We start from the raw sequence: 9,896 nt of genomic DNA, 5'->3' as shown, positions 1-9,896 counted from the left end.
TAGGGGACCACTAAGGTCTATATAAAAGAGACTTCAGAAACAGTATTAGGGGACCACTAAGGTCTATATAAAAGAGACATCGGTTCAGAGCAATTAGAGCTCATGTCCAATACTCCTCACTCACTACCTCTGAGACCACCTTACTGGGCCGCCGGGGGGAGCCGTCCCATGACAGCTCATTAGGAGTCACACACAAAACTGCTTTTAACTTTAACTGGAACAAATTACAGCACTTCCTTAAAACCAGCTCACTTCATGCCTGTATGACGATTTAGAAAATCTGGTTTTAAACCTGAAAACTTCTGCTTGTAATATGTTTGATTTATTACTATTATTATAATTATAATTTATTCTATTTTTCATTTTTTTCTATTTCTTATACTATATTACATACTACAGGAATCTCCCCAGTGCAGGATTAATAAAGTCTATCCTATCCTTTACATAATTATAGAGAAACTGCCTGTATGGTTAGGGGCAAAAGTAAATAAAAATGGAAATAAAATATGTAACTCCTTTAACTCTTTCTTTGTTCAGGTCCAAATGTTCTGTAATATTGTAATTAATTGGGTTAGAATCCCCCTACGGTTCATAAAGTTGCCTCCCTAGCGATGGCAGGAAATATACGACCCATAGGAAGGTTTTCCCTCCTCACGTCTAAACCAGACAACGTGGTGTTTTTGTTTTTCTTGTGATTTGGCTCAATGTCGTTGTAAATGAGGGTCACCCCCTCAACGATCTCTCCCGAGGGTAAATTATGAGTTGATTGACGGTGATGCTACGCTCTGATTGGCGTTCTGCTGACTGTCTGCGGGTCGTCTCTCTGCAGCAGCTCAGTGGGTATTTGTGTCAATCAGCCCGCGCTCAGCTCAGCGCCGGGCCGCCGCCGCCGCCGCCGCCGCCGCCAGCCTGTCCAGCCCGGCGGGCTGTGACGGCCTCAGCAAGGGTCTATGCACACAGATGGTGCACTTCAGGTAAACAAGACGCTGCCAATAAGGTCCAGAAAACAAGATGATTACAGACTTCACTGTGTCTAGGCTAGTCTCACATTGCCAGATCAACGGGGTTGGGTACCAAAAATAGATTTGTTCCCATGGCGATACCAGTATTGGAAAAGCCTCCGATACTGACCAAAATGCTGGTATAGTTTATGCACTTATCCAATAACACGTCATTTAGCCCCAAAGAAAATCTACTTTAAAGTAGTTTATTTATGTGCTCGTACCGTTACGACTCACTGTCACACTGGATAATAAAAGAAAGTTCTGCGGCATTTATTGGTTGTGTTTGTTCCTGTTTCACATGGAGATTAACAACAAACAGAGAAATCATATCACATCCATACATGGATAGGTCAAGGTATCCGCAAGTAGGAAATTCATGTGGTCACCATTGCACCATTGTTATACAGCCTACTGCATATCATTAAAGACAAACAACATTAAAGGAAAGAAAAACAAGGAGTACACAGCTGTAAAAACATATTAAAATATGTATTTTTTAAAGGTGCTTGCGATGTTGGGGGACGTTACTTCTTGTTGTTATTCAAAGTATCTTCAATCTCCCTCCTCCTTTATTAGCTGGATACATGGTTACACCCACGGAGGCCACCAGGAATTTCGGGCCGCATGAAAAAAAAATCAAATTGGGAAATTTTAAATTACTTTTTACCTATTTTGAGGGGCCCCTGTCAGTCATGGGCCCTTGGAATTGTCCTAACTTGTCCCTTCTATACGGGGCCCCTGGTTACAACCCAAAACTTCCTATGTACTATCTTTAGAAAGTACACCTCAATACTTTAACCAATACACATAGTGCTGATGAAGTGTGTTCTTTCCCCTATGTGTGTGTGTGCGCGTGTGTCAGCGTGTGCGTGTGTGTGTGTGTGTGTGTGTGCGCGTGTGTCAACGTGTGCGTGTGTGTGTGTGTGTGTGTGTGTGTGTGTGTGCAACATCCATACAATGACAAGGCTTCTGTAATAATTTCATTCGACTAGGCATTTGGATGAGAAGCTTCTTGGAGCTTTTTCATCGATTTGCTTCTAATTGGAACAAATTATCCAAATTGAGATTTACTCTATTTAGAAAAGAGGAGGAAAAAGCCCTAATGCAAAGAAATTAGAACAAATTTAGGCAAGTAACGTCATCTTGTGTCAGTATTTAGTTGTTTCTGCAGTAGAAGGAGCAGGTGTGAAGTCTGTGTCTTGCTCAAGGACTCTTCAGCAGGCGTCAGTATTTTACGAGTTGGGAGTGAGACCCGGGTGACTAAATCTCTTGTTGGAGGTTTTTACCTTTTTTTTGTCTTCCTTACTTTTCTATCCTGCATTAGTCACGTTATACACATGACACAGCCCTGCCATAATGAGGCACCGCATGCATGCAAAATAAATAAATAAAAGCCTGCAGCCGAGAGCGCAAATTTGGATTCAAACGCTGCAGAGGAGGAGGAGCGGACGGGGAACAACTGCAGCTATCTGTCATGGTTTCTCTGGGACTCTGGAGCTCAGGAGATTCCTTCTGTCTCAATATATATATATATATATATATATCTGCCGCTAATAATTTATTGTTTAAATTCTCTTCTCCCTTCTGCTCTCTATGACAGAAATTCATCTGAAAATGTAATTTTGATGATTTCCTGTAACTTTTAAAGACCCTCCTTTTGCAGGCTCCTAATAAGTTGGATGAGAGATCTTCAACACGGGGTCCGTCACCCCTATGGGGGTCCTCAGAGTTACTGCAGGGGGGCTGAAAATCTCTGAAAATATATGTCAATGACACTCTAACCTAATACGTAATAGCAAAGATAAATTGGCCTATTTGTGCACAAAAAAATTAAAAACACATAAGCTTACTATAGGTAAGCTAGCCACTATGGTAGCCATACAGTTTCATACCTTCCATATGTATGTTTAACGTTAAAACATGATATATAAATAATATCCTTTTTTTCATCCTTTCTGCCCAGTTTAGTATGCAACTCAACTGGGTCCCTACTCTGTCTCTCTTTGAGCTGAGGGGTCCCTGGCCTGAAAAACACCCCTGAGTTAGATTATTGCCGACAGTACTGAGAGTCTGGTTTTGCTCGGGGTTTTCACTTTATTTCATTCGTCAGAGTCACCTCATTTAATTGAAGTCAGCTTTGGGATAACAGAAGAGTTATCACAGTACGACGGACTGTTCTGGTTTTGGTTTTCAGTTCAAGACACGTTAAATATTAGTATATGAATGAAGTGCGACCCGTGTGGATTCACCCGGACGATCTGCTCCTCCAAACAGCTCTGACGGGAAGTAACTTGTACGGAAGAAGAAACGGACATTAACAGCTATAATTAATACTTAACTTAATATTACCAGCATGCAAGGCAGGGCTGCGTTGAAAGGTTCCCTCTACTAAAAATAAAGTATCTTAAAACAGCATTATGAGAGTCTCAGGTGTTGTCTAGGTGTATGAACATTTATCTGCAAACAGTTTTGTTGCTTCTTCAGCCAGAGTCCCTGCCAACAGTGTCAGGGAATACTAATGGCATGCAAATCCTTTTAAGGATGCATTGTTTAGTCCTTTTTCCCTTAAGCTATAGTTTGATTGCAAAGCCCATGTCCTCCTTTAGTTGGTCTGGTGCAGTGCTTGTTGAAAATGTTCCTGTTTGGATCGGGTCGATTACGTGGCCTGTAGTATTGCTGCTTGTAGAATTCATCAAAACCAAATTGTACCCCACAATTATGTAAATGAAGACCCCCAAACCACTTCATATGCAACTCCTGTGTACAGCCTGTAGACCCTGCTACTAACTTACTGAGTTACCTGACGAAGAACGCTCAGATTCAGAATGCAGTCACATAATATCACAATGAAAATTTGGAGTACGGGTAATCACACAGACATTAGCCTCATGGACTCATGGCCGTGAGCTACTCACCCGGCCCGTGATGAGAGCTAATCAAAATATCTGCGTTAATCAAACACCTGTGTGTGTGTGTGTGTGTGTGTGTGTGTGTGTGTGTGTGTGTGTGTGCGTGCGCAGAGAGAGAGAGACAGTGTTGTCTTGTGGCGGATCATTAACAAATTTAACATTTCAGCTTTCAGATAACGGTTTGTAGGGGATTTGATCTTTGGGGGCATTTTGGTGACGGTGGAGTTATTAGTTAACAGTACGCCTGCATGATTAATCTTTATAAAATCTCAATCTCCATTCACCCTGTTCACGATTTGTAAAAATCTCATATATAAAAAAAAATATTATACTTAAAAAAAATATTCTTAAAAAAAAAAATTTGATTCTCATTTAATTTTACTTGTGTGTGTTGTAGCAGTGTTTTGCCTTTGAGAACAAGGTGGCTAACCGCTAACAGCGCTAGCTTCTAGCTAGTAGCACAGTACCTAACTACTGCGTATGTGTCACTTTCAACAATGTTGTAGAAGTAGAAGACATAGAAGTGAGATGCCTTGCTCTGTAGCTAAAACAGAGAGCTCAACACAAAGGGTGAAAAGAGGAGCTGCAGCCGTGTTTACAATGTTCAAAAATCTGGTGTTTTTGAAAATATGAAACCATCTAAACCTATTCTGGTACAACCTCTAAATATAATTACGAACCTAAAAATGAGCATAAGATGGGCGCTTTAAATTCATTCAAACATAACAGGACCACCATGAGATCTCTTTAGGAATTTAACCTAATCAACCTTGTGGCCAGTGGTGACACAGTGTTATAGCAACCTTAGGCCGGACACCTAATCCTCAGCTAAATTACTGCTCAGCGTCCAACAGAGTATTGGGACTGTGTTTGCAGGCATGAGGAACAAGCCCGCTCAGCACATCTTCTCTGAGAAAATAAAGATTAAACAAGCAGCCATTCATCCCCTGCTGACTCAGACTATCTGTGTTACTACTGCCCTTGGCCACTGCAGGGGCAGGGGCAGGGGCAGGGGCAGGAGCCCTCTCACCCCTCTCAGGGGAGAGGGGTGATTAAGTTGCCGATACTCCCAGTTGATATCTACAAGCAGCCTTGGTCCACGCTGTCAGCCACTTTTGACTGACATTAACCTTTTAAATTGCCCTTATTGTTGTAAACTGTGTGTGTGTGTGTGTCTGCAGCTATTTCCTCAAATTACTTTTCCTTCTATAAAGGCAGTTTACAGCTTAGTCGTGTGCCACTGCATGCTACATCAACTTCAGGTCAGCACTTTACAGGTCTAATGCTTCCATTTAAACACTTAAATGTAAAACTGTTGAGAAAATATGCTGAAAACAGAGGATGGCTTTAAAGACAGTGTACCGTTTACGAAGAATTGTTCTATGACAAATACCAACTGAAACTACGATTAGAAAATAACCATAAATTAGTGATTTGTTTTTATTTTTATTTTCAAACATGACGGGTAAACAACACACTGTACAAATAACGGTACAAATAATGTCACGCATTGTTTTATGGACGACCGTTTTGAAGCCATGACATTTTGGCCGTAGCCATCTTGGTATTTTGGAGCCAGAGGTGACATATTTTGACAAAAGTGGGGAGCTGGGGAGAAAAGCACAACTAAGCTAGTGTTGTGTACAATTCAATTCAATATTCAATAGTGCTAAGCAAAACGTTAAAAAGGGAATGTCAAAGTTTTTGAACCCTTCTGAAACGAGTCATCCAGCGGAGATTTAGCGGCGGGTATAAGTGCATCTCAGCACAGAAAATCAGCAAACCATACTTCAAATGACCAGCTGACGCTAGCTAGCTTCGGTTGACAAGGTGTTCCCGAATGCTGAACGAGACATTTTTAGGCGACCAAAAGTTCCAATTAACTTTGAAGTGAAAACACACAGGGTCAAAGTTTATGATGAAAACATGGACAACCGCCAAATACACCTTGGTCTATGTTAATGTCCACAGTGTTAGCATGGTTAGCATCGCTAAGCCCCTGTCCTGATTAACAGGCCTAAACCATCCCCTGCCTTTATCTTCTAAACAAAAATAAATGGGACCATCATTTACTAAATCAACATCATGCTGTAATGAAGAAAACTTGGAACTAGTGATTGAGACCATCAACTCATTATGAAAATGTTTACTGAGTGAGAAGTAGGCTCATTTTCTCAGAGACTTCTATAGAAACAGACTTCTTTTTGGAGCCAGTAGAGTCTCCCTCTGCTTGAAATTAGATAGAATTCGGCATTAGTCTCACTTTCAGACCCAAAAGTTGTCCCTTGGGGTAGACCTTCAATCTTACAGCTGTTGATCTTGTAAAAAGTTTATGTGTTTACCAATTATTTGACAATCAAATTAGGTGATTTGCGTTTTTTCACTCATTTAATACTTTTGGGGTTTTGGACATTTGGTTGGACAAAACAAACATTTTGAAGACCTCGCCTTCTCTCTCGGTCAACTCTATTGAGCATTACTTACAAGTTCATGACATTCAGTGAACTAATAAAAACAAAAAACAATCACATTCATTTTAATGGAATATAAATGTGTTGCAGTCCTAGCTCATTAATTCCACATTTAATGTCAACAGTATCTGCTAAGCGACAGAAAGCCATAAAAAAACTGTAATCCGAATGCTAACAATGCTGCTAATGACAGCAACCTCCTTCACAGGGCAGGTATGAGCTGGCAGTCACAGCTTGTATTAATCTTCTCCTGCTGAGCAGAAAAACTTTGACAGGCTCACATTTTGACTAACATTGTTAACAAGGGAAAGCAAACTAGCTCTGTGCGTTGCAGCTGAGTCATTCTGCGGGGAAGCTACAAGTAATGTAAACCTGCGAGAGGCAGATTCAGTGTGGCAGGGACTTCGTAATTCATTAGTAGTCCAAATAAAGTGATTAACTGAGCTTGACAGAATGTCCCAGCTTTACATTGGTATTGTCATAGAGACGTGTGGGAGCTGGAGGGGCTTCATGTGCACAAGACTAGAAAATTAGGTTCTACAGGATCAGGTTTGGCAATTATTGCCATTCAAACAGAAACTTATATAAAAGTATGAAAAATAGCTCAACATTCAGAATCCCATTTACTTCATCAGCCGGCTGCAGTATGACTGGAATAATAACAGCACATTTGGTATTAATATCGAGAAGCAGCTGTCTGATGAAACTCCTGCACATCTAAAAAAAGAAGTGGCATTGTAATAAACAGAGTCTGCAATTTCTGCATTCTGCAATTAATGACTATTCAACTGTGAAATAAAATCATCCATTTTGATTTTATGGACCATGAATTAGTTAAGAGTGTTTAATGAGCTTTACAGCTTCAGGAGGCTGATAGTTTCTAATGTCTGTTATCTTTGTAATGAACTAGAACAGACATTATACAATATGAACTATGCAAAACGCCATTTGGAATTCTGGTTTTTAATTTTTACTTTTGTTGTTCAGTTTTGACTTTTTGAAGAGTGCAATTGAATACAGCATTAGTTTACCAAGGTGCTCATGAATGCACTACAGAGTCCCGTTGGAGGAAATGCTTTACCTTCATTGTTTGTGTCTGTTTCTCATCTCTGTAATGCTAAGCTAACCCTATACCGTGTCTTTAGCTGCATGTTTTTTACTTCTTTGGATGAACCCAAGTTGGCGGGGGTAGAGAGAGAAAGAAATACTGTGGAAATCACAGATCCTGCTTTTGAGTTTGAGTCATAACTGAAAGCTTATTTTGTTTAAATTTCTCCAAAATTAAAATCGTGACACTCCTAGTCTTATACAACCAGAGTGGAAGCTTTGGCATGCGAGTGACTCCATGTGAGAAATAGAAAGCAGAGATATGTTTCAAAACAATGCTCAGAAACTGACCTGTAAAAGCCCGTTGCAAGTTGTAAATACAAATGTTGTAGAGACTCTTTAACAAGTCTGCAGCCGCTCTATACCACAACACGAGAAAGGTCTAATGACTGGGTCAATACCTCAAAGGTCCCAAGACATGGTGCTCTTTGGATGCTTTTATATAGGACTTAGTGGTCCCCTAATACTATTTCTAAAGTCTCTTTTATATAGGCCTTAGTGGTCCCTAATACTGTATCTGAAGTCTCTTTCCCAAAATTCAGCTTTGGTGCAGAATTACAGCCACTAGAGCCAGTCCCACAATGAGCTCCTTAGCCATTTCTGAGTGTGTAGCTTTTGAGGAGGAGAGAGGAGAGACAAGGTGGAGGCTGGGCGTGTGGCTTTGACCGACTGTCACTTTGCTTATTTGAAAGCCATGATGTCTCTCTCTCTCATGTGTGGGCCAAATTCTGTGGGCGGACAAAGCCCCTTATGTCATTAGGAGCAAGATTCCAGATCGGCCCATCTGAGCTTTGATTTTCTCAAAGGCAGAGCAGGATACCCAGGGCTCAGTACACACCTATCACCATTTCTAACCACTGGGGGACCATAGGCAGGCTGGGGGAACTCATATTAATGTTAAAAAAACCTCATAAAGTGACATTTACAAGCCATGGGACCTTTACATGAGACCACTTGAATCATATTTGATAGAAAAAAAGTTCATCTTTTAAAAGCTCTCTGAAAGTTTGACAAATGAGCTTTTAAAATGTCACAAAGGCTACTCTCAGCTACATTTGAATTCTGCTCTGCCCCGTTCTCTAAGAGCCATATGTGGTCAGACGACTGAGGCCGAGGCCAGATGTCTGTATTTAAAAAGGGATTTAGACATTCAAACACAGGAAAAACTCATTAACATGCATCCTGCCTCTGCGAAACGTTTGGCTGGTGATGATAGTTCTTAGCAGATAATTAGTAATTTGCTATGCTGCATTGGAACGAGGGAAAAGGGAGCTTAATTAAAGAAGGCTGTAATGTTTAATTACTGTGCCAATGCACTAGTAGGCCAGTACAACCTGCTTACTGCAGGTATTGGTGCTTACCAACTGGATATTTAGGATGTTATTTTGAAAATAACTTCTTGCCATTACAGCCAATGTCTTTGGAGACATTAACCAAAACACATATTCAACTGCGTCAAAGAAAACGGGATTTTTATAATGCTCTAAATGCACCTGCACCAGCCGCTCCACGCCATGTTATAACCTAACAAAAGAGTTATTATAACATACTGCAGGTAATAAGTCATAGCTAAGAGTTGCATTACCGCCACCATGTGGTCTGGAGTCCTTGCGCTCATTATGGACTCTCTTATCAATCTCACTCCTGAGCAGCTAAGACTCGTAGTGGTTAAATCCAGTTTGGCAGGATATCAAACCGGTTTGAAAATGTTTGCACCGGCCCAAGCCTCCTATATAGTTGTGTTTTCTAGTCAGATTTACATCTTCAGTAGGAACCAATGGGCTTGATGCTGAGAGCGCAAACTGTAAGTCATAAAGTACTGAGAGACACACAGCACATTCTGTCTATCATTTTTTAGGTTATTGTCGGCCTTAGTATTCAAAACTGCAAGTGATGCAATTCCTTTCCACTTCTTATTTGTTTTCTGTCAGATAGATGTGTAGTGAGATTAATGTATCCTGTAGTTTGAGCACACAATGTTTTCTCAACAAATTGCAAACAAAATGGAGAATGAAACCTGCATTAATGAAACAAACTGCCTGACCTGAGGATGGAGAAATGTACATGTATTTATTCGGTAGGCTGTAGCTTCTGATCATCTTGTTTTAATTTAATAAACCAACTCCAGCTTTCTTAACAAAACACTAAATCCACAGCTTTGTATCGTGCTGCTCTGTTTGGCTGACCTTCCCTTCAGGTGAAAAGCGATCAATAAAGAATCGCACACGGTAATTGTACAGAGGCATGCATCAGAGGCAATCTGAAGAAAACACAGCTTCTATCACAGATATAGTTTACTTTACTAGTTGTTTACATAGATATATATCTATAAATATAGAGAGAGATAGGGTATATATATATATATATATATATATATATATATATATATATATACCTAGGTTGGT

At 40.3% G+C, this 9,896-nt stretch overlaps 1 long non-coding RNA gene across 1 annotated transcript in view; it reads right to left on the bottom strand.

The window, feature by feature from the left end:
• Positions 1-4,299: 4,299 nt before the first annotated feature.
• Positions 4,300-9,896, bottom strand: part of LOC117961306 — a 13,124-nt gene continuing 7,527 nt past the window's right edge. Inside the window, exon 3 of the long non-coding RNA XR_004660371.1 lies at positions 4,300-4,387. This is a non-coding gene — a long non-coding RNA (uncharacterized LOC117961306). The remainder of the gene's footprint in view (positions 4,388-9,896) is intronic.

This window comes from Etheostoma cragini, chromosome 18 (genome assembly GCF_013103735.1).
Source record: "Etheostoma cragini isolate CJK2018 chromosome 18, CSU_Ecrag_1.0, whole genome shotgun sequence".
Classification (NCBI taxonomy): domain Eukaryota; kingdom Metazoa; phylum Chordata; class Actinopteri; order Perciformes; family Percidae; genus Etheostoma; species Etheostoma cragini.
The sequence above is the reverse complement of the archived record's forward strand: the minus strand, read 5'-3'. Positions and strand labels throughout refer to the sequence as shown.